The sequence below is a fragment of the Hermetia illucens genome, chromosome 2, assembly GCF_905115235.1.
Source record: "Hermetia illucens chromosome 2, iHerIll2.2.curated.20191125, whole genome shotgun sequence".
NCBI lineage: Eukaryota > Metazoa > Arthropoda > Insecta > Diptera > Stratiomyidae > Hermetia > Hermetia illucens.
The window spans coordinates 114,038,449-114,064,331 of record NC_051850.1 but is presented as its reverse complement, the minus strand read 5'-3'; the positions used below and the strand labels follow the sequence as shown (position 1 = coordinate 114,064,331).

At 44.2% G+C, this 25,883-nt stretch overlaps 1 protein-coding gene across 3 annotated transcripts in view; it reads right to left on the bottom strand.

Annotated features, from left to right (window-relative positions):
- Positions 1–24,495, bottom strand: part of LOC119648786 (prominin-like protein) — a 198,019-nt gene extending 173,524 nt beyond the window's left edge. For all 3 annotated transcript variants that reach the window (XM_038050628.1, XM_038050629.1, XM_038050630.1), the window contains exon 1: positions 23,763–24,495. The gene's annotated coding sequence lies outside the window, so the exon portion shown is untranslated. The remainder of the gene's footprint in view (positions 1–23,762) is intronic.
- Positions 24,496–25,883: the final 1,388 nt, after the last annotated feature.

Sequence of the window (25,883 nt, the reverse complement as noted above, 5' to 3'; positions counted from 1 at the left end):
CATATGAGTTCACTTTATTTGATCATGACGTCATACGCACACTTAGATTGCGATAAATTCACGTGAAATACCTTCCATAACTTTGTTAATAATAATTGAATTTTTCCAAACTTTCGAAAGTTGTGTTCTATATTATTGACTATCATGGTACCAAATTTTTTACTGCTGGGATGGGTTTTCAGGCAAATTTCTAAAATATGATATTATACTATTATTAACTTTATATGGGCAGATATCGGAATGGGATGTATTGTGAGGCCTAGATTTCGTAAAGCTAGATTCTCAAAACGAGACCTTTTGCACTTTTCAGAGCACACATTTTGACATCTAATGATCTCGAACAACTTGTCCAGAAAATTGAATTATCGCCTCATGCAACACGATCTCAGATTGAATCTAAACAATTGAATTTTTGACGACCGATCCTCATGAAACTGGCACACTCACTGTCAGCGGCAGTGATCTGCCCAGAACTGAGCGATTTAAATACCTTGGGTCAACGCTATCAGCCAATAAAGAACAGCGTTATAAAATTGCTTCACGCATGAAGGCAACCTGGATGAAGTAGCGTTCCACAATTGGTGTTCTTTGTGATCGACGTATCAGCGAGCGTCTCAAATCTAAAATTTACCGCAACGTCGTCCGTTCTGTCGCTCTCTATGGTTCTGAGTCTTGGCCAACTATAAAAGACAATGAACGGCGTTTTGCGGCAATGGAGACAAAGATGTTGCGTTGGACTAGTGCCTGACACGTTTTGATCACATCCGAAATGAGGATATCCGCCATCGTTATGGGGTTGCACCGATTGTGAAAAAATTGCGAGAGAGGCGGCTTCGATGGTATGGTCACGGAATTCGCACTAACGAGAATTCACTTGCCAAGATTGGTCTGAACATCGAAGTCGATGGTAAACGACTAAAAGGCAGGCCGAAACAACGGTGGTTTGATACGCTGGGTGGGGATTTAAAAGCCTCGAGATTGTATCCAGGTCAGGCTTTCGATAGAGACAAAAGGCGAAACCGATCACGACGAGCCGACCCCGCTTGTGAACGGAACAAAGACTGAAGGAAAAAAAGAAGAAGACATTTTGACCCCTCATTTCCCTATATTTCACCCAGTATTCGTTTAAATGGGCAGAGCATCGAAGGCGTCGACCAATTTATATATCTCGCATGGATCGTTTCTGCCGACGACCATACAAAAGTTAATGTCACTCAACCCATTAACAAGGCTAAATCCGCTTTCCCTGATCAATACAAAATCTGAAAATGCAGTCATCTCAACACCAACATTAAGCTGAGACTATTCCGTGCTAATGTTCTTTCAGGGTTCCTATATGGAAGTTACATATGGAAAGTGGCCTCAACTGCCACTCGAAATCGAAAGGGCGACAACTGTCTCAATAAGGCCGACGAGTGGGTCGCCGCAGAAACAAATGGAACTAAAACACATTTTAGCAAACCATCAGAGATGGCACTTAGGCATCTGCCCCATTCAACCGTAAATGAGATCCATATATATACGCAAAAAGCTCTGTCTTTCGCAAGCTATTTCTGTTTGCGTTTTGTCATCAGAGTCCCGTGGTCTAACACAATAACTAGAAGAAAACTTCATACCTCAATGTAGACGTACTAGAAAACGGAACTTGCGGTGGTTAGGTCACATATTAAAGAATGACGCCAATTCAATTGCTGATTATATCATTCAGGACTTCCGTTGAATGAACCACTCAACATTGCCCACCTTCAAGGGGGCGGTGACATCAGGAGCGAACTGGAATTAGAAACGGTGGTAGAAAACCTCAACACAATCGTCATTGAAGCATATGAGGCCAGCTGTCATCAAGGGATGTATGTACCATGGTGGAACAAGAACCTAGCCAGAATCAGAACAGAGGCACGAAAACTCTTTAACCGGACAAAATAAACCGGGGACTGGCAGAGGTATAAAAATACACTGTATAGCAACGCGATCAGGGAAGCGAAACGGAACAGCTTCAGGGAATTCTGTGAATGGATCGAACAGATCACAGAAGCAACCAGGCTGTACAAGGCTGTAGCCAAAGACGGGGGAATATCCTCTGTCTGCTTGAAAAAGGAAGATGGGACATTTACCGAGAATAAGGAGGACAGGGTACACCTGCTTCTCAGAACTCATTTCCCGGGGTCCTACCCCACGGTGGCAGGCGACAACATTCTGCCTGACACCCCAACAACAAATAAAAGGGGAAGGAAGGAGAGCAGGAAACTAGCAAAAGAGGTATGCTCAGAAGCTAGGCTAAGATGGGCAGTGGAAACTTTTAAACCCCTGAAATCTCCCGGAGTAGATGGCATTTTCCCAGCACTTATCCAGAGAGGCCTAGAAATTATCTTAGAGTGGTAAATGGAAGCATAACACTGGGATACATACCAAGAGCATGGAGACGGGCAAAAGTGGTTTTTATTCCGAAAGCGGGTAAAAAGGATCCTTTTCGCCCTAAATCTTTCAGACCAATTTGCCTAACATCGTTCGTACTCAAAACGCTGGGTAAGGTCACAGACAGCTATATTAGAACTAACGTTCTAAAGCGTAATCCCCTACATCACTGTCAGCACGCTTACCGGGCAGGACGGTCAACTGAAACTGCTCTGTATCAGCTGACAGAGGTACTACGGGATGCCATAGAAACAAAAGAAATTGCACTGTGCGCGTCTTTGGATATCGAAAGAGCATTCGAGAACACATCGCACACAGAGATACTCAGGGCATCTGAGCCGCAAAGGAGTGGGAAACACTCTGGCATTCTGGATGGGCAAAATGCTAGAAAGCAGGCAAATAGAGGTACCGAAGCTGAACATTACTAAAGGCTGTTCACTGGGCGGAGTATTATCGCCGCTGATGTGGTAGGTAGTGGATGAACTCCTGGACGTGTTAACAAATACTGGAATACAACTCCAGGGTTACGCGGACGACATTGTTTAAATCTGTAGGGGCAAATATGAAGATACCCTATGTGATAGAATCCAAACTGGATTAAGGGTTACTAGTGCCTGGTGCAGGAAGTTGGGACTGCGGATCAACCCAGCCAAAACCATCATAGTATCATTCACTGGAGACATAAGCTTGATCACTTGAGAGCCATAACATTACATGATATGGAGATGAAACGAGAAACAGAGGTCAAATATTTGGGAATTACGCTAGACCAAAAATTACTCTGGAAGACATATGTCGGGAACACTTGTCGGAAAGCCATGAGGGCTCTGATGACTTGCAGATCCATAGCAGGAAAAAAATAGGGTTGCAGCCCGAAGATACTACTTTGGATATATACTGCAATAGTAAGGCCAATGATTATCTATGGAACGGTAATCTGGGCAGAAAGAACGGAACTCAGCACGCAAGCCAGGGAATTACATAAGCTCCAAAGGCTGGCTTGCGTGTGTATCTTCTGGGATTAACCCCTCTCCATCTGCACACACAGATGCAGGCAAGGATATCAATATTCAGGATGGCCGGTAGTATGAGTGAGGCGGGGAGCTGCCTAAATCGAAGAAAGATTGATATTCTTTCTAGGCGGTATCCCGAATTACTGATACCAAGGGATAACATGACAACGAGGTTTCACTTCAATAAGAAGTTTGAAACACGTTGGAATAACAAGGCAAACTGCAAACCAGCAACAGATTACTTGATACACTGACGGATCCCTCACAGCAGAGGGAGCAGGTGCCGGTGTCATTGGTCCAAGGAAAATGTACTTTAAGCCAATGGGCAGGTACACTAGCATATTCCGGGCGGAAATATACGCCATAGACAAATGTGCCTCCTTTAATCTGCGAAGGAACTACAGGGGGCAGTACATAGCTATTCTCACCGATAGCCAAGCAGCGCTCAAGGCACTTAGGTCCAAGCAGGTGAACTCTAAACTGGTATGGGAATGCCTTGAGAGACTGAATACACTCGGCTCGTCCAACAAGGTCTTGATACTTTGGGTTCCAGGCCATGCTGGGTTCGAAGGCAACGAGGCAGCGGACGAACTAGCCAATGAAGGGAGCAGGGACGCCTTTACAGGAGCCAGAATCCTTCTGTGGAATCGAAAACGGTTTCATGGCTATGAATTTAAGAAATGAAGAGGAACGGTTGAAGGAACTATACTGGGCGGGCCTACCAGGGATGGAGCAGTCCAGGGTGCTTATTGGAGGATACGAACCCAAATGCACAAAGGATTGCTTAAACCTCACCAAAAAGAACCTCCGAATCATAGTAGGAATTCTTACTGGTCATTGTCGGCTGCACTATCACCTAGGGAAGCTAGGGACATTTACGGACACTACCTGCAGGTTTTGTGAGGAGGAGGACGAAACCTCTATATACGTCCTGGAACAATGTCCGGCACTTGTGCAAAGTAGGCCGAGGCATCTGGGAGAACACTTAATACCAGATGCAAAGCTGAAAGATCCTGCCTGCTTGAGATCCTATGATCAATAGGTACACTATAACCAGTAATAGTTCTTCAAGGACGCGGTGCGACTTTCCCTTAACAGTATAATAATAATAATAATCACTCTAGAGGTACGTGGCACAAAATAGTGCAAAAAGAATGCAAATTTCTGGGAAAATCTTCGGAAGAGTTGAAGAACATTGTAAGAATCGCCAAATTGGGTTTACGGCATAGTAGTGTAGTGGGCACAGTACTTTCTGTGGTTGGTTAAAATGCATAAAATTTTAAATGAAAAGAATGGAACCAATTGTTTTCGGCACAAAAGCTTTCTCTAATTTCTTCTGGGAAAATTTCACCTTTGTTTCTTTTTTCATGCATGGACTGCTCACTATCAATAAAAATGTTATCATACTATTAAAATTCACCACGTCTATCAGCACTCGCACAACTATCCGAGAAACCTTTTTTCGGGTTCACAGTTGATTGGACATGCTAGTGGGCTGTGTGTGTCACACACTACATGTTCTGAAGTCTTGCTCACATATTGCGGCAAGAAAAAATTGTGGTGTGTCGAATATGAAATTCGATAGCCACGCTACTTGATAACGTTACACAAAATGCAAAAAAAATATTTTCCCATTTCTGTGCGTAGTTTTCGTCGAGTTTATAGCATTCGAGCTGCTGTAATTGGAGTAGTCTAAAGCACAGCGACTGCAAAGTAAACAATTTCGCTGAGGAGCTGGAAAATTATTCATACGTATGTATTACAGCATTCACATTACGCATTCAAATCACAGCCGATGTTTACGGAAATGTGAGATTTCGAATTTAACCCGATAACGATGCTATAAGCCGATGAAAATTTCCAGTTAAAATACAAAATCGCAAAGAGAGAAATGTGCAAAACTGACTTAGTTAATTTGAGCTTGCAGCTATGGTTGACTGCAAATCCAAACCTTGTTTGATAGCCGCAATCATAAGCCATAAGCAAACGATAACTATTTCCATCTTATTAGTCTCTGTCTCTGCTGATAGTCAGACTAAGTGGAAAAAGGCCTTGTTTATTACCAGAGTTCAAATGGGCTCAAAAGATTGAGATTTGCTTCTTGCAACTTTCCTGTGAGTCGACAAGAACTAAGCAATGCCAATGCCAGCAATGCATGAGCAACAGTTACTCCCAGCACTAATTACAAACTGAAATATTCCAAACACGGCTTTTACCACACATATGACTATGATTACCAGCAATCCACTTGATAACTAACGGGTTAAGCATCGTCTTGTCGTTACTGCATGCTCAGTTCGTTACACCAAGTCATCTCAATTGAACAGCGGTAAAGGTAATACTTACGCACTGCGCACGTCAACTGCATTCATTGCATAATTCAGCACAACACGACTACCTGGCCTGGCAGACATGCTCCTAATTACAAGTTCTTCTTATCTGAAAGTGTAGAGAGAAAGATCTTTCGGTGGCTAGAAGGCCAGAATCCCTTGCATTTAAGGCTGCACAAAACTAGCAGCCTAAAATCAATTTCCAGACCGCAATAATCGTGATCCTACCCATCCATGATCGCTAGTCAGCCTATTGAAAGCCACAGGTGCGGAAATGATGCGAGGACGGATTTCGTGTAGCTCGGGTATGACCTCGCAAGACCCTTGGTTCCGAACAGCTTATCTTACCAAGTAACTAACACAATTTAACGCGTTTTAATATCCGGTTTTGGATTACATGGCGATGAGTGAAGCGGCTATGAATATGCCCGTCCGCTCGCTACCAACAAGTTTTCAGATGGAAAAGAAGAATAAAGATTGTATACAAACGCGATATTCGTTCTTTCTTCCAATCTTGCTTGAAAACACGACGATAGATGAATATTAATTTCTTAGAAGCTAAGAAAATCATCGATTTCTTGACATGGTATCAACTTGCAGCCGGAAAGCTGATATTCAACTCTGGTCGCTGTGATGTGTCACTTTGTGGCTAATGCAAGAAGAGAGCTGACTTGAATGTGGAAGAATTAAAGGAGTCAGATGAGTTTACTTAGAGTGCAATTAACAGAGACTGGGAGTACTTGAGACATTTCTTTTTCTTTGATTAATTAACAGACGAGCCACACCCTAGTCATGTTCGTTTGCTACATTCAACTTCGCTATAACTTCTGTAATTGTGTCTTAATTTGTAAAGACGGCAGAGGCAATTAGGCTTTGCAGAGACAGACTAACGTGACGCTGGAATAGTATCGCATCTTCAACACTATTCCAACATCAAGCCTTAGAAAATAATTTAGCTGCAAAGAGGTAGATGTATCTTTGTACGTGAGACTCGGAATTAATTTCAGGATTCGACAGATGAAAATCCGTAGGTTCCTCTACATAGAAATATATGTGTGCAAAGCAGACAGATAATTAACTTGAATTCTCGGAATTCAGATATTCGAGAGTTATTGAATTCTTTTCCTGTTTATAGTGTTCTCCTTTTCCAGGCGAATCCGAAATTTGCCTTTGTGCACATCTCGCTATATGCTCCTACTCGACCACCAACGCCTGAGCATATTCTCGACAATACATCAAATTAGGGCAACCAATTCGTACATCTAAATTGAAACCATTTAGCTAGGAAGCTGAAACCGTCTTAGAGATTGACGATTAGCGAAAAACACAATTTAGACTATTATCCTTTCGTGAAAATAACAGAGATTGCTTTTATCGAAACAAACGGCACATTTAACTCCATTATTAAGGCCAACCCCTTTAATGAAATTGACAAGTAGATTACATGCATAAAACAATCTACTTTAACAAACTAAAGGTGACCAAAACACAAAGACCAAAGGCGCACTCGAGCTCGCTATGATTATCTCTTCGGGTAAGAACTTCCGGAACAATACGCGGCCGGACTACCAAATAAACACTTCTCCATCGTAAGAGAACTATACTAGTATTTTTCGCCATATTACTTCGAGATAGAGGAGCGGAGGAAGGGAGCTGTTAGTTCAAGGAAACGTCTACCATCCGGCCCCCCCCCCACCGTTCGGGTCCTTTCTTTCTTGGAACAAGAACAGTCTTGTCATGCTTCCGATTTAGCCAGGCACCTACCTTTGCAATAAGCCTCGAGTCCATCTGCCTCTGATGTCGCTTTGCCAAAAAAGTTGCTAATCATTTAGTATACGTTGCCTTTCTTCCCCAGGTTTTCTAGTACAAATCTGAACAATCCTCCTCTGATCTTCTAGTGTCCCAAAAAGCAAGGAGCGATTTTGCAGCCAATCCCTCCGTATCCGTAAGAGCTAGCTTGGCAGGTGGAAAGTATTGTCTAGTATGCCTAGAACATCGTTCTATCCTACTTAATTAAAGACATTTTTGACATCAAGCGTTAGGAGGAAAACAATCCATCGAGCTCGGCGGCTGTGTACGTTGCTTAATGAACCGAATCCACAAATTGCAAATCAGCATCCATTGTGGATTGCCCTGCTCTCTCCGGCAACACATATCGCTTTAGCAGATCTATATCTAATGAGCTTTTCTAGTACTTTTCCGGCCGTTTCAAGTATGCAAAGTGATCGGTATGCAGACGGCAGCACAGGGTCGCCTTTCCTTTTGCTAGTCAGCGCAAGCCTCGCGTCCACTAATACATAGGAGGCTTGCCACGTCTAGACCCTCTCATGGGCATAGAAGCTCGGCAGGCTGTCGTTATCAATTTCATAACTGAATTTACGGCGGTGTCAGCTGCAGCACCCCATCGCCGGAGTGTCCTCCAACGCGGTCCCACCTGCTTCAAGAGCTTCACCAAATCTCCCGGTTTTTACTTTCGCGATGTTTCATGCACAAAAGAAAGGTCGGGGTAGTTAACACCGAGAGGCTACCTTAAGCACATCGCTTGCCGAGAAGTCTTGCAGAACTCGGCACCCGTCCACCAGATATACCAGTGATTTGAATGACGCAGTGATGCAAATGATGCAGAGGTTACGTTTGGAATGCTTCCTACGCAGCCAGGGCGCCTAAACGTTGGGTTGCTTCGGTATTCAAAACTATGAACCATGTTCTCGCCGGCATTTCGTCTAGATGAAGCCAGCCATGTTCAAGAGCTCAGGCATTGAAGTCACCTCCGAAAACATCCACTCCTCTGCTCCCACTGTTCACTGATGAAAACTAATTCAACTTTTGTCCGTACAGTGAACTGTGCTAGCAACTCATCAGCGGTTGCACTCTAGTGTACATTGATCTATAGGATGCAGAACATGTTAACCGCGTCCTAGGTCATTCCAGCTTTGCTCTGCAGAATGAACACCGCCTCGAGCCCGCAGTATGTTCAACGCTCTCATTAGCCGCACCACGATCCCTGCATAGAATGCAACTCTCCTTTCCGTTGCAGGTATTCTATTTATAACCTACCTGGCAGCATCTGCGGCATGTTGTCCTAGTGTCAAATTTCGATCAAATCCGATCAATGGACGCGTTGACCGCCTAGCTTAAGGAGACATGCAAAATAACGGATCTTGTATAGGTTAATTTTCATCCGCTCTTCTCCACCTTGGTGATGTGAACATTCCTTCGTATAGCATAGAGAATAAAAATGACCTTTCCATCCCTATTCAATCCTTGGGAAATGTCGATAGGCGGTCATGCGAAACCTTGATAAAAACAATATTTATACCCGATGGGAGATTGCCAATTTCAAACTGCAAAAGATTCATTTGCTACCCAGGTGGTGTTTATATTTCGTGATTTGGGAACTGGTTATCACCCTGAAAGTAGATGGTTTCAAAACTGCGGATGTTTCGTGCTAGCTGGGTTTGATACCTCACTTTCACTGTTAGGGTAAACTTTCAGGACTATAAAGAGACGAATGAAGGGGCGGTAAATTTTGGATTTAAGTCGCTTCTTTTTCCAATCCAGGCTGCGCTGACGGAGTTTATTATGGCTAAGAGCATTGATTAGAGGTACTTAAATTACTGAGTTCTCACCAGGTCGTGGCTACTGACAGTGGTACCTGTTTAATTAGGATAGCCAATCAGAGATATAATCGATGGCGTAGTAGCCGAATCTGGATTTAGGACTTGAAGATTGCTACAAAGTTCCTTTTAAGACCGTAATGACACACTAGTGGACAATGTGATCATCATTGTATCGCGATGTCTTAAGCAAAATGGAAAGGTATTTGGTTAGGATCGTATTTGCACGAAAAAGTTTAAAGTTGGCCAGGAGCACCATGTTGTTGGCCAGGACACAATGGTGGAAGTTCAGTATATTCATTATTGTACTGAGCATTTGCATGACCTGCGGGAATAGACGGCACTCTGGCTTAATTTTTTTGTGATTTTGTGGGGAGTAAGCTTGGGTTGACACTGCGTAAAATATAGAGATAAGACATTGACTACGGCAAATTTAAGGTTAACGTTTTGAATCTAAAGTAAATGTCTGCAAACAGATATTATAGACGGAAGTAATGACAGGAAACAGTGATAGAGAATAGAAGATAATTGCAGGACTGGAAATGACTTACGATACATTGTCCCCACATGCTGTCGAAATATAATACTTTCAAGGGATTTTGACGCCAAAATAGAATGTTCGTGGCTTTACGGATGAGCTAATCAATAGCAAAATTTCGGAATTTACAAACGAATCTCGGCATTCTTTGCTGGCTTATCCTAGATCCAAATACGATAGACGCCTTATCTCGTCCTCAACTATTACTCCCAATCTCTCAACAAATGATCTTCACAATCACCTGAAGAATGTTATCATAAATACGGCCACAAACATACATGACCCCAGCCGCAAAAAGAGTCGGAACGGATGGTTTGACGATGAATGTAAGCTAGCAACGGAACGGAAGAATGCTGCATACCGAGTAATGCTGCATTCTAAAAGGACGCGCGGAGACTTATCATGAACTCCGGCGAGGAGAAGCGACTTCACAGACGGAAAAAGAAAGCATGGGAGAACCAACAGGTCTATGAACTAGAAAATTACAAGCAGCAACCGCACCAGGCGCGGAAGTTTTAACAACAAGTCAGCAGGATGAAGCCTTACACACCTCGACGTTCATCCTGCCGAGACAAAAAGGGAAATCTGATTTCCGACAGGTATATTGGAGAGATGGGTTGAGTACTTTGATGAACTACTGAACAACCAGAACATCGGCGAGTTGGAGGTACCGCCAACTGAAGACGACGGACAAATACTGCCACCGCCAAGTATAGAAGAAACAGTCCGTGCAATTCATCGGCTTAAAAATCTTAAGTCGCCAGAAGCCGATGGAATTACAGTCGAATTGGTTAAATATGGAGGCGACTAATTACACCAAGTGGTTCATCAACTTTTGCTCAAGGTGTGGGACAGCGAATCAATGCCTGACGACTGGCAAAGAGGCACTATCAGATCAGATTTTCTCTCTGCGGCAAGCGATGGAAAAACTGTTGGAATATGGACATCAGTTGCACCATCTGTTCATCGACTTTAAAGCCGCCTTTGATAGCATAGCCAAGGTAAAACTGTACACGGCCATGAGAGAATTCGGTATCCCGACGAAATTGATAAGACCAGGCTGACCCTGACCAATGTGCGAGGCCAGATAAAAGCAGCAGGATCACTCTCAAGACCATTCGACATCAACAACGGTCTACGACAAGGGGATGTCTTATCATGCGTCCTCTTTAACCTGGCCCTCGAGAAAGTGATCCGTGATGCTGAGGTAAATGCAAGAGGTATCCTCTTTAAGTCCATCCAACTACTGGCCTATGCTGACGATATCGAGATCATGGGAGGAACGACCCGAGACGTACAAACTGCCTTCATCCAGATGGAGCAGGCGGCGACTGGCGCGAGATATTGGGTTGCACATCAATGAAGGCAAGACAAAATATATGGTGGCAAAGTCAGCATCAAAAACCAATTAACCAACAAGATCAAACAGCAGTGGTCAAACGGAAAAAATAAAAGTAGGAGACTACAGCTTTGAGACCGTCGATAATTTCTCCCGTCTATGGTCGAAAATCACAACCGATAAAAGCTACGATGATGGAATCCGCGCACGGTTGTCGGCTGCCAACAGAGCCTATTTCAGCTTACAAAAACTGTTCCGCTCGAAACGTCTCACCATAGGGTCAACGCTCTTGCTGTACAATACAATGATCTTGCCAATCCTCATGTATTCCTCGGAGTCTTGGGTTCTTAGCAAGAAAAATTGTAAATGAGGATGGACGATTCCGTAGCCTACATAACGACGAAATCTATGAGAGATACCATGACTGTCAGGTTGTGGATAAAATCCGGCTCAATAGGTTACGGTCGGCGGGTCACTTAATCCGTATGGATGAGGATGATCCTGCCCGAAAAACCTATAATGGCAAAATCTATGGTAGAAAAAGAAGACGAGGCAGACCCTGTCTGAGATGAAGCGATGGCGTAGGTCAGGATGCCAGACAGCTTTTAGGGATATCGAATTGGTGGACTTCGGCGCAAAACCGGGATGTTTGGAGTTCCTTATTAAAGCAGGCCTAGACCGGATACCGGTTGTTGCACCGTTCATGATGGTAAAGTATTGAAATTAGATGAAATCATCAAGCTCCGTCTCTCTTCATTTGTGCGTAAAGAATATCTTTCAGCTTCTTCCACATCCAAAATCAGAATTAGAAATTAGAAGAAATTAGAAAGGACATGTTTTTAACCTAGAATCATTTTCTTGGCCCCACCTTCTTTCATGTCAGGCAGCTTGAATTACATGACTCCTCTGATAGACCCAATTAACTTAATTTGGCCTAAAATCTCTTCTTTATTTCTTGCATGACTGTGAACGGCACCAAAGGCTTTTGCTGACTACGACCTAACAATTAATGTAACACTTTCATAAGGCGGCAAAGTTACTCTAAGCCTACATATTTTCCGGAATGTTTCAATCCGATACAGTTACAAAAATAATTAAATGTACTTGTTACCACCATTTTTGGATGGAAAAAGCAGATTACAAGCACTTATCGCTGGCCGCTTTTAGTGTTACTTTTAAGGCAAAACGGGAATGTGAGGGGTGGGTGGTAAGTGAAACTGGGCGAATTTCATTTAAATCGGATTATTCATGCTTCACTCTTATTTTCAATGAATGCCTTGCGGACTTGCTTCGTGGTCAATGAATCAAGCATTGTTCACATTTCCACTTCGCTTACGGCAAAAGCGACTACGTCAAATCCTTCCCCGAACTCTCCTCACAACCCACCCGCTTTCGCGTTCGTTATCCAAATGGCATGGAATTACTATCCTCAATGTCGCTGCCACTCCATCTGTTCCTGTGTCACACCATACAGCAGAAATCGTGACACCTTTCCGAATAGCAAGAGTGAAATTTTCTGATTGATAGAATTAGACGCAGAGACAGAAGACGAAAAATGTCTTTTAACTGATCTGACGGAGGTAACAAAAGCAGATAACCTTGCGTAAATCAGTTGCTTGTTTCAGCTATACCGGAGGCCATTGGGTTCTTGCATTTTTGGGAAGTCAGCCAGGCAAAAAAAGAAGGCGGGAAAGATGTCGAAAATGGCGAATAATCCACCGTTAAATTTATTGAACCGTGAAAGAAAGACAAATGGCAGCAGTGACAATGGAAATTGCTTTCTTTGAATGTCATTTTCCCACAAAGCAGCAACCCGTCTTTCCTTCATTTGAATATTCAAATCGATCAGTTTCCAAAATGAATGACTAAACAGTTATTTGTCTGCAATGATGCAGATTTGCACGAGCAGAGGTCAAATTTAATCGAGAAATTATCACGAATTTCTGTTGCGTTTTTTTCTTTGCATATCAATGCCTGGAATAATTTTTTATTAAAATTAATAACTTTCGGGAGTTTTGTAACGATTTCTGAAAACATTTGGAAATTCCAATTGATGCATAGCAAGTTCGAAATATCGATGCAATGAGCGCTGATAAAAAGATACATCCTGCGATGATTGAAGCAGAAGGTCAAGAAAAGGGGACGAATGAGATAACCGACTTTCCAGTTGGATTAATTGATAGATGACAGCCTTGAACTGTGAAATTATGCATTTAGATGGCTGTGAGAGTGGCACTATCTTTTTTGGCTTAACGACTTCCTGAGCTCGCGTACTATTAAGTTGTAAGATATGGAATTATTCGTCGTTAGAAACAAGATGATCAGATTGAGTCACAAGTCTCGGAAAAATACTAGGGCGTCCACTTCAGTCGACGCGGTGGGACGGGCGCCGGTCCTGTCGATAAATGGGCAAGGGTTCTTGACGCATAGACGGCGTCAGGACGCCAGCAAGTTAGTCTAAACAAAACAAATACATGTCTGCAAAATGAACGGCGTCTTGCGGTAATGGAGACGAAGATGTTGCGTTGGACTAATGGCCTGACATGTTTTGATCACATCCGAAATGAGGATATCCGCGATCGTTATTCCACCGATCGTGGAAAAATTGCGAGATGGTATGGTCACGCAATTCGCGCTAACGAGAATTGACTTATCAAGATTGGTGTGGACAGCCAAGTCGATGGTAAACGACCAAAAGGCAAGACGAAACAACAGTGGCTTGAAACGCTGGATGAGGATTTAAAAGCCTCGAGATTGCATCCAGATCAGGTATTTGATAGAGCCAAATGGCGAAACCGATCACGCGAGCCGACCTTGCTTGTGAACGGTACAAAGGCTGAAGGAAAAGAAGAAGAGACCGGTTGGTGCCGTGTGCAAGCCAACACCTCGTCAGAACCCAACTATTTACAGCGTATGAAGGAACTAGGCATATTAATGCCAATAGTTACGATATAGCAACAGCCACAATGAAATTGTCACAACGGGCCTATGGTACTACACACCTCCAATAAGGTTTCGGGCAAGAGTCATTTCGATGGTTCTGATCTGATCCGGCACGGCTTTCTACCAGTTCAATACAACTCTGTGTACAATACAAGACATAAGACGTCACAGGATAACATTAACAAAAAACATCTAGGACTGGCAGCTGCCCATCACGACTACTATGGCTTGTCACTTATCATCCTGCAGACGAGGCAGTATCCAAGAACTCGCTTCGTCTTCGGAAGGCAGCACATGCGTATGCACATGTTGGCTAGATTGCGGATGTGAGAGAACGTCGAACAGACAAAAAGAGTAAGTAACCAATCCTCAGAATTTGCCGCGCACAAGAAAAAACCTCGGCTGAAAGCGAGGTTCCGCGAGAAAAAAAGGTCATTCAAGCCACCATGACCAGTTAGAAAGAAGCCTATCTCGAGCCCCAAATCCATGGTAAAACTCCTTCTTGCAGACACTCCACCTCGTTGCTACACTGGGAGACAATGTTGCCTGAATTGTGTTCCCCCGTGATCATTACGATGGTTTGACTCAATTTTTGATAGGTACACCTAATCAGGTATTTCCACAGTTGAGAGGTATCTAGATACAAAACCAAATAGAGAATAGGAAATACTTAAGTATTTGGGAGTTCTTAGTTCCAGCACTAGCGGAGCGTACAAACGATTGGATCTTAATCGAAATGATTTCAACGCTATGTCGTATCAGCAGAAAAGCTATCAAAAGTAGTATCTGCTACAAAAGATCCGGGTGAGAAGATATTCACACACAGGACATTTATCCTAAAGACAACTATATCTTTGGTCCGGTCCAGCATTAAGTTGATGCGGACTTAGGACCCCATCATTCTCAAAACGAATATTTCAGCTCTGGCCAAGCTCTGGTCAATAAGGCGGATTTGCGCTCAATATAATTTGTAGGCATGTCGTGTTCTACGAATTATATAAAGCAGCATTCAACATCTGCGAGCCGCTACGGTCACGCTGCTCCCAGGGCAGAGGTGAGGCAGCGTCTGACGATTTGCCTCTGCCCTGGTAAGAAACCGTAAAGCCGTCGTCGCTTGACTTTTTTATATCTAGGACGCGGAAAACCACTGAGACGAGCCCCCCAGTTACTGTAATAAGGCCTTCGGATTCGATTTTTAGTTCTGCCGCGATAGTTTCCTGCACAAGGCATGCTAGTCATGATTTAGGGTGCAACTGCATACGCCGAGAACTGCGTAGCTGAGGGAGAGGTGGATCTCTAGTATGTGGACTCTGTCCAAATAAGACCTATACCCTGGTGACAAAATTGCGAAGAATATGAAGGTCCGTACTGTCGACGACACGAGTGTCCCCAGAAAAGCTGGTCTCAGGATGAGGAAGAAAACATATGGAGCAAGCAGAGTTGCAAGGGCTGGGACGCCAAGCAACCTCTGCAAACTCTTCAGCCATGTGGCCAGCGGTTGGTAGACGGTAAGTCTAGTAGCGGCAAACTGACGCAGAAAATATGGACTAGCGTTGAAGTCGGAAATGGTCAACGAGGGCGTGGTGCTTAAGATTGTCCCGTACCCCTGTGCGGACTAAAAAATGGTTCGAAATCCGAAACCCAAAGGTGAAAGCATTCCGTTCCGCAATACCGGACGACAACTTGGCCCCAGCCGGCGCCGCCACCAAATTTTTCGAGGCTCACACGATTGAAAATGCTACCCCTTGGAAAAGGTGCAGCGGGAAGATACGGAAATGAAGTACCACCTGACATGCAGCCACCAATCGGAAACAGGATCATAGAGCTTTGCGAGTTTATCAAGGAACGCCAGAAAATTCATAGAAGGGCCACAACACGAAGCATCAAGTTGGCATACGACAAAGTCCAGGTTGAGGGTCAAGACGACGTGAAGTACGGGTGAAGTAAGCCAGGCCACGCCTACTCAAAATACAGGAGTGGAAAATTCGTAGAAGTGGTTGGGTCGAATGAATCAAGAGAACAGCAAACCCCCAAGAGAAAGAAGGGCTCAACTCCCAAGAACGACGGCTGAAATTGCTGGTTAACTCCAATTTCGGAAAAAATGAATTATATCACAAGGAGAATCTCGAAGCCCGGAAAAGCAGGCGGAAGAAGAGAAACGGGAGGAGGATTCGACCGAAAGGTCTAACATTCCCAGACGAGTGCAAGCAGACTTAGAATCACCATTTTGGGAGAAAAGGCTAAACGCATCAGACGGTCCTAGAGGAGACCTTATGTTGGACTCAAGAAATCAAAGTAAGTAACCGCGGATGAATTCATGAAGCAAATTAAAAAGTCCTTGCGACAGGAAGCCGACATAGGCGCTAGTTGATCAGAGATCACTCTTGTTTGCAAGGACATATATGCGATCAACGTGGGAGGACATATATGAGAAAAGGGCAGAAGTGTGTGGATCATCGGCACATTGCAGGCAACAGCAGACGCATGTAGTATAAGACAGCACTCAACGCAAATAGCAGATGAGTTTCCTACAAATCGACCTCAACCGCGGCCAGGCAGTGCGGGACCTACTCTTACAAACCATCCCAAGCAGCACAATGGGCCGATCGACCAGCATTACACTTGCCGAGTATGAGCAGATGCTGAGCGCGTGGTTTTTTGAATGGATCAGCTGGACAAAGAATATGAGAGGACGTGTTCTGCTTGAAAAATTCGTGGAGCCCGACGTGGTACTCACGAATATTGGCACCTCATATGCTTTCAAAGGAAGTGGCCTGGGGTGGACCTGACATACATGAGCGGCACTTTGACCCAAAAAGTTTCCTAACAACCTGTTCAGGCAATCTCCATGGAAATCAAAAGCGCCATCGCAGCTTTCGACGGAGGCACGTTTTTTTCGGCCTTCGGGTCGAATGAATGGTGCGGCCAAAGAAAAAGCCAGACAGATCACGCAATGGGTGACGGAAACATGCAATGCTACTATGACCAGAAGGCGACTTTTCCCCCTTAAGCAATATATTACTGGCGGAACAACGAAACCGCATCTTTGTCACATGTTTTCGAGTAAGGAGGCTTTACCAGATGTTCAAGTGAAAGCAACGATCGACAGGAGGTACATAGGAAGCTGCGAGTCCGCTTAAAAATGACTATTCCGAAAAGCTAAAAGAGCTGCTTGAAACAGCTCTGTGAGGATAAGACGTAAACCGTTTGAGTTTACCTGTCCGCTTCTTCTAAAAAAAATTGTTGCCATTCAACATTCTCCCAAAGTATAGAGGTTTTACTGACATTCCCAGACAAATTTAGATCTAGTTTTAGAGTGATATCATAGCTCCTAATGCTGCCTGTCTGCCCAACGGGATGTATATTCTAATATGTTCGTGCTTAGTAGTATTTACGGCTAGATGTTATGACATATCGGGCATCGGGATCACCTCATGAATCAGAACGGTCGACTCCTTACGCATGATGACAAGTAACTGAAGATGACACGCGGTGTCAATGAAATGGCAAATCACTGTAACATGCGGATACGAACTGCTCTGGCAAACAGACAAGAAATCATCTCGGCCATCAATGCACTCAAACAGAGTAAAACCGATGGCCTCGACGGCGACCCCGCAAAATTATTCAAAGCTGCAACCACAATTTCTGCAGCTATACCATACAAAAATCTTGGTAATCCGAGACCTTTCCCAGAATCTAAAGTAGGGCACGCATCTTGACTGTGACAGCTGCAAGGATATCGGCGTGCTCCCTACCGTCACAAAGATAATAGCTAAAATAATCCTGGAACCCATGAAGGAACACATAAAGCTTGATCGACAGAAAGCAGACTTCCTGCATTGACCCCATCAGCACTCTGCAGATCAGCTCAGATCTACGCTTTACCTGCTCTTCATGGATTTCGAGAAGTCTTTCGACGCATCTACAGGGAAGGGTCAGAACGCCAGGGTTGCATGTTATCACCGATCTTATTTCTTTTTGTTATCGGTAATTGGTCTGGATTTAGAAAGAGGTGACAATTAGAATGTGATCAGCGATAAACACCCACAAAATCAAGGGTTCTCAGCCTAACGGATAGTCGCAATCTCCCTTTTTGCATTAATAGCCTGCACATCGATAGTGTCGAATACTATAAATACCACCATTACTCGAAAGCTCATATATCTCTCTCTGTCACATCGTATCAATAACAAAATACCTGTGAACATGTTGATGAGAAAGCGAAATGGGCAGTTGGTAGGTCAGCTAATAGAACCCCCTACACCAGGATGGCTGGCGCCTTAGAATTATATGGCGTGGAACAAACGTGTATATACGATCAAGCCGCTTCAGAGTTTACTTCCCAGGTGGTGTATTCCCACTGCGAGAGCGCCGGCAATTCAATAAGAAGTCTTCTTGATTGTCAAAGTTGCATATTGAATTTTCATTATAAATCCCCATCGTGTGGAAGGATGGTGGGTGATAATTAGACTCTTCAGTGTCCTCATTCTATGCTTATTAAGGCTTCAAGGTTTCTGCTATTCGAGTCTCGAATTCAAATCACGAACACGTGTGGAAATTTCGTCACTCTTCTCATAGAATCTGCAGACAGTGTCCGTAGAAATCCCTGGAATCCCCGGGTGATAGTTTAGCTTACATTGACCAGTGAATATTCTTTCAATGATCCCGAGGGTCTTCTTGGTGAAGTTTAAACAATCTTTCGAATGCTTTAGTTTGTACCTACCCAGACGCTAGATATTTTCAGCATCGTAGCTATGAACCCCTTTCCGATTCTGATCCGCACAGGGCCATCTCTACTCCTTTCCTGGTTAGATCATCCGCTGCTTAATTGCGTTTTAATCCAGGTCCATCGTCAAAGTCCTTGTAACTTTTTGACACATACGCCGCCCAGATTAGTTTTTCGCCTAGTGAAGGCCAAATATTTGGCCTCTGTTTCTCGTAATATACTAGTTTTCATGTGATCAAGCTTGCAATTCCTAGTGAATGGTACCACATTGATCTTGACTGGCTTGATGTGCAGCCCCACCCTCCTGCAACAGGTACTAATGATCCACTTTGGATTCTGACACAAAGAATGTCTGCATATTTGTCTCAAGAGATTAAAATAATATCAAGTATTTGAGAAAAGCTACTTCTAGGAGTTCGTCAACTGGAGTGTGGTCCACATTAACGATGATAACACCCCATCTTTTGGACAACCTTGAGTAGTGTTCATGGCAATAGAATTTGTATCTGTGAGAACTTCTATTTGCCTACTCTATAACATTTCGCCCATCCAGAAGGCTAGGGTGTTTTGTACTCCATTGCGGATTAAGCCATCTCATATCTCTGTATACAATGTGCTGCCGAACGCTTCTTCGAAGTTCAAAAATCCAGTAATACACCCGTCAGCTGATACAGGGCAGTTTCGATTGATCGTTCTGCCCGGTAGGCTTAACATTTATGTAGGGGGTTACGCATTAGAACGTTAATTTTAATATAGTCGGCCATGAATCTCTCCACCGTTTTAAATACAAACGATGCCAGCCAAATTAGTGTGGAAAATTTTGGATGAAAAAGATCCTTTTGAGCCGCCTTCGGAATAAATATCACTTTTGCTCACCTCCAGGTCATTAGTATATATCCTAAGGCTATGCAGTCCCATAGTCTCTCTCTCCCTCATCCTGGCTGGGTTGCTATTCCACCAGGGTACATTCCTTGATGACGATTGCCATCAATACGCTTGTGCCGTCATTATCCATTTCAACATTATTTCGTTTACGACAGGCCGGATATTGAGGTTCCGGCATTTCCGGATAAGTTAATATTTAGTTAGGGTTGTTGCACTCCCTCGACGATTACCTACCTTTTCTTGGTGAGAGAGCTCAGTAAGGAAGATCCTCTAGGAAACAAGAGGTGCCACCTGAAGCCAAGTGGTAATCAAAACTACAAGCTAAGTTGTGAGTATCGTGCCGAGGGCTGAATGGTTACACGGGTTAAGATTTGCGTGAAAGATGAACTCTGTATACTAGGCGACCCACAGTTTCAACTAGGCTTGTCTCACAAAAAAGAGGCTCTGCCGAGAACGACTGACTCCCCAATAAAACTGAAGCCAAGGAAACCAATTATGGGAAACTGAAAAACAGAAAACTTTTTAGAAACCGAAAATTAAAACTCGATCATGACGATCCAACTCCGAATGAAAAAACCCGAATCTAGAAACAGATCTAATTGGGACCCCACTCCCGCCCCCGGCTCCAATCGGCACCACCTATCGAGGCTAAAGTCTTGCTCATGGATAAGCATCTGTCCTTGGACACCAAACCGCCTTCGGGAAACAGGCTCCGAGCCAGATTGAAGGCAAACCTAACCCTGAAAAAGATCTCTGAGCTGCCATTCAAAAGGTGCTTCCGTTGGCTTCCAGGATAAGATCGTAATGGTGCTAAGGATTTGGAACAGCTTGGAGTCTTGAGTAACCTCAACACCTCCACCTTGATGCTGCTAGGCAACAAAACAGGAGAGAGAGCCAGTAGGCCAGGAACTTTCATTACTCTCGACGCTCGTACACCCGACCTCTTAACGACAAGCTTTGAAAACGAACAGGCTGCCGGCTCTACTATGGACTAAGGACCGTCATGTTACAAGTGTCGGCTACTAAAACCATTGAAGGGGACGTGCATCCTTCGGCACATTCATCTGCAGCGTAGGTGCCATATTTCCCAAATAAATTTGCAGCATTGTAAAGCGGCGACTGCACTTACCGGTCGTCGGATTAACAGCTGCAAGACATTTATATACCTTATACTAGAACCATGTAGTCAAGGGCCTAAACTTCCAACATGTTGACCTGTTGTATGCCAGAGAAAGTGGGAGACCACGCTCCTCCATGTTGGCCACAAAAGGCTTCTAAATTAATTTGGTTAACAACCTACGACGACGATCAAACTAACTATAAAAAGTCAACGGGGAGATAAAGAGATTCTATGGTGTTCTGCATATTTCCCCTATGACGCAGAAGAAATTCCCATCATAAGTATCCAATATGCCAAAAGTAACGGCACGAGGGTAATAGCAAGATCTGATGTTAACGCCCACCACATATGCTGGTGAAGTTCCAACATCAATGCTAGAGGATCGAGACTATTAGAGCATCTAAATGAACCCACTTTCTTCAACGCACAGATTTTGGGTTATCTGCGTTTACAGAACGGGAGGTATACAGAAAGCGATGACCAAACGGCAAACCATTTACTTGAACTGTACTTTCTAGGCAGTACACAAAATCTCATCTCGGGGCCGACAAGTACAGAAACCGAGAACTGACAAGTAGTATCACTGGAACGAAGAAAATGGACATTCAATTCGTTCCATAGATACAAGTCTGCTTGTCCGGATGGCATCATTCGTGCGCTAGTAATGCAAGGAATGGATGTTCTGGGTCTACATATTCGGAATATATATCGTGCATGCGTAGAACACGCTTATGTATATTCCAATTTAATGGCGTGTTGCGAAGGTGACATTTATTCCCAAACCAGAGAAACGTCCCTACACGGGCGCAAAAAACTTGCGACCGATTAGTCCTTCCTTTCTACTAAAAGGACTAGTAGATCGTTTCATAAGGGATACACACATTCCTAAGTGGCCACTTCATGATAGGCAGCACGCCTATCAGAAAGGTTTTCTCGGGAAATCCAACTATGGAAGTGGCCCAACCCTTCGGGGAAAGGACAGCCATATTCCAGCCGAAAATTTATGCCTTTTCAATGGCAACAGAGAAATGCTTGTGAAAAAAATGAGCGAATCGCAACATTCGAATCTGTTCCGACAGTCCAGTTGGTGTAGAGTTGCCATCAGTTGCTGCTAAAACTTGGCCGACTGAACGAAGCAGTCGTGATGTGGGTGTCAGACCACTCAAACATCGCTGGTAATGAGGAAGCTGACAGACTGGCACGTCAGAGGTCTGGATCCACAACCACAGAAGTAGATTTTGGCATATGACCATCCACCGTCAAGTCTAATTGCAAGACTTCACACAGCTAAGTGAAGAAATTCGAACTTTTGTCGGCAGGCGAAAAGCCTTGTGAAAGCAGTTGAGGCCGCTAGAGTGGCATTTTTGTTTCCTCAAACAGTGGGACATGAAGACCCTAGTAAGGCTTTTAAGAAGACACTGCTCTCAACTACCATATAGGAAAGTCCGGTTTCGGCTATGTGCAACCAATGTGTGGAAGAGAGATCCTAGACGAAGACACCTTGATAAGGTTTTTTTCAATGAGGAATCTGCACACTCCCTGACTCATGAGAATGTTCTCAGATGCGCTAAACCGCGCGAACGCCGTAAGTGAGAAGCCATTGAATAGGCTATTCACGGGGATAGTACAACGGCTCCCCCAGTAATCTGCACTAACTAGAGTTATTGCGACAGTCTCTAATGCTGCCTGGCTGTTCGACAGAAAATGTATGCTGTTCGTATGTTCGTGCTCCGTAGATTTTTTCTAACGCGTAAATTTATCGCGTTCATTTCCAACTGAAAAACAATGGTACCGGGGGGTCATTTCATGTCTGGCGTGGAGTTCATTGCGCAGATCCCAACCGCAGTCCTGTCTTGACTTTTCCAGTGCGAACGTGTTTACAGACGAAAACTACTTATCGCGAGGGTCGGTAAATGGTCTTGTCTGTTCTTTAAACATTTTATGTACTCCACGGAGAGAATTCAGCTTAGATTTGCAAGTTTGGCCCCATGACGAAGCCGCTAGACCACCTTGAGATTTCCTCCCAGATAAATACTGGATTTCTCTGCAAGCAATGATGCCATTCTCTCAATATGTGTGCATTAAGCTGAAGTAGACAACGCGGATCGCAGTTACGTCTGTGTAAGACGGGAAATGGTCAGCAGCCTTTCCATTCCAATGGAAATAGTGCAAGTCTTGCATCGTCCGTGCTCTAGGCACGTGCAGTTCGTGGACAAACGAACCGCAAGCGAGAGACTGCAATTCACACAAGAACTCGAATTTTGGAACAAAAACTTACCCAAATTCGACTGGTAAGCCAGAGATCTGTGACTGCAGTGAACATTCCATGGAACGGGCTCAGATTTCGTAACCGGACCCCGGGCCTGAAAGGCTGAGATTCGCGAGCGATCCGATTTCTGCGTGAAAGGAGGGTTTTGAGTTTCCGCAACTGATCTGACCCAAAAAACGTCTCGAAGCCGCTCAGAAGTGGCTTATTGGGTTAAGTGGCGACGGCGGCTGCGAAAACCCGTTCGACGGCTTAGCCACTTATGACTCAGCCTCGGCTTAGCAAACGTGTCGGAGCCCGTGTTTTCGCAATTCGCCGGGGAGTCTTCCCGGATCGACGGTTGCCCGTTTGAATTGGACGCGGACCGTGCGTGTGTCGCCAGGCAACTCGGTGGAGGCCTTGAGATGCAAACAAATGCACATTACCCGACGCCTTCGAGGCCAACGACCGTTTTCTTTGTCGCCGGGGCGTGGAGACGGTGCAACTGCAGCTGGGGGTCTCGGAGCGAGTTCGCGTGCAACCTGATTAGAAGCTGAGGGATTAGAAGTGCAGATTGGGGGCACTCACCTATGACGAGCGACTGGCAGTACAGGGCTGCGGCTCCGGGCTCAGGACAAGGCCGGCAGCTAGTAATCCAATTTGCGGCTGGCGAATGACGGCCGGGCGACCAGTCGAATCCAATAAGCACGTTCTCTTAGGGTTTTCTCGCCTTCGCAGCAGGGCACATGCGACGGCGCTGCTATTGCACAAGGAGGACACAAACGACACAACACTTCTCAGACTTTTCGCACTTTCTCATTCAAATTTCACGCGACCCACGGCACTTTGGCTCACACGACGACGGCGACGAAAACAAAGCGTGCATAGCGTTCAGGGAGCGAGCAGGGCTCCGCACGAGTCGAGACAGGGGTTGGGGCGACTCCACACGCTGCGGAGCACAGCACGGAGATGTGGATGCGACGAATTGGGGTCGGGTTGGAGCTGGACGCGGAGTCGGGTGCTGTGAAAAATCAATGGGCGACGTCGACGGGCACCGAGATGCGTCTTTGACACTTCTTGGCCGGACGATTGCTCTCGCTGCACGGATGCTCGGCTACGCCGCGAAACTCACAAATCGATCCTGGATTACGGTTTCCACGTCCCTGGCGGGGGCAGCACGCGACAATTCGACTCTTTCTTGGACTTTTCCACACACTTCAGTTATCAAAACAAAGAAATTGACTTGCAACTAGCACCCGTCCGACGACGACATTTCCCTCGCCCGTTTCGTTTGCTGACTGTTTCGTGTCTGGCTCGCGTTCTCATGTCGCGCTGTCACAAGCGCACAAAACACTGCTCCGATTCCAAGAGTTCCGCGTTTCGTTACGCGAACCTGTCAACAATAATGCACACACAAGCGGAGACCGTATACATACACGTTGATATGACGGAGTGTGTACGCCTACGATATGTTTTTGGGTATGCCATAGAAGAGTCTTATCTGAAACGGTCTGCAAGCGATATTTTGTTGCGGGTTACGTAAATCCGGTTTCGATTGACCGTTGTCAACTATATGCATAATAAGAATTGAATTAATGAAAAAATAACCGCTAGTGTTGCATTGTGGTGAAAAATTGTAATTAGTATCATTAATTCAAACACTTAATTAACATTTTCAAATTACTATGTTGATAAGCGAATGGATCGACAACAATGCCAAAAAGTAAATGATTTTTGACGCCGAAATAGAAATTTCACCTGCCCAAACACAATATCCTTTGAAAAAAAACAGTTCAGAACGCTCACAAGCCTTAAAAGAAAACGCCGTGATTGGCTGACACTTCATGGGACATCACGGAGCGAGCAATCTGAATCTTATCTACGTGAAAGCGAACGGTTTACTGTTTGTCACTTTTTACTTTTAAAGTAATTAATCAGTTTTGAGCAGGAAAATGGGTAATTGTTGTGTGAAGGACAATTCTTCAATTGATTTTACGTTTCGGCAAATATGGTGACAACCTATATACCAAATTCTGGTAACTACAGCGTCCCCGAGAAGAAAAGTGATAAAAGGGAAAGTTCAATATGTTGCCTACCACATGTTAATTATACTAAGTAGAATTAACCCTTCATGATTAATATCCAGTTAAAATTTTCAAGAAATCGATTTTCCTTTATCTGATTATCGTAATGTACGGCGGGCCAAAAAGTATTCGACATGTGGCCACTGTTGCGAATATGTTTGATATTTTGAAACATAAAATAATTCAGTTTTTATTAAAACACTTTTCTGAATTACAAAAACAAAGTAAATTAATAACAAGTCGAGAAACCGGAAGCTGGACGCTTCAGGTACGAAAGGTTTTGTGTATTTCTTAGTACGTAGCACGTAATATATCCATAAATTATTATATTTCGGGTGATGTTGACATTCATAGTCTTCAATTTTCAAAGAAGCAACAAATTTGAGGTATTATAACTTTGCTAGTAATAGTGCGATTTCCACCAAACTTGGTAAGATCATGCTCTATATTATAGCCTACATCACTACAATTTCATGGTACTAGGATGAACTTAAGGAGGGTTTCTAAACAATTACAAAAAAAATGTAGTAATATACTATTATTAACTTTATTTAAACAGATATCGGCATGGAAGGTATTTCGGAGCCCAGGCACCATATAGTGGCAGCCTCCTGTTTTTTTTCAG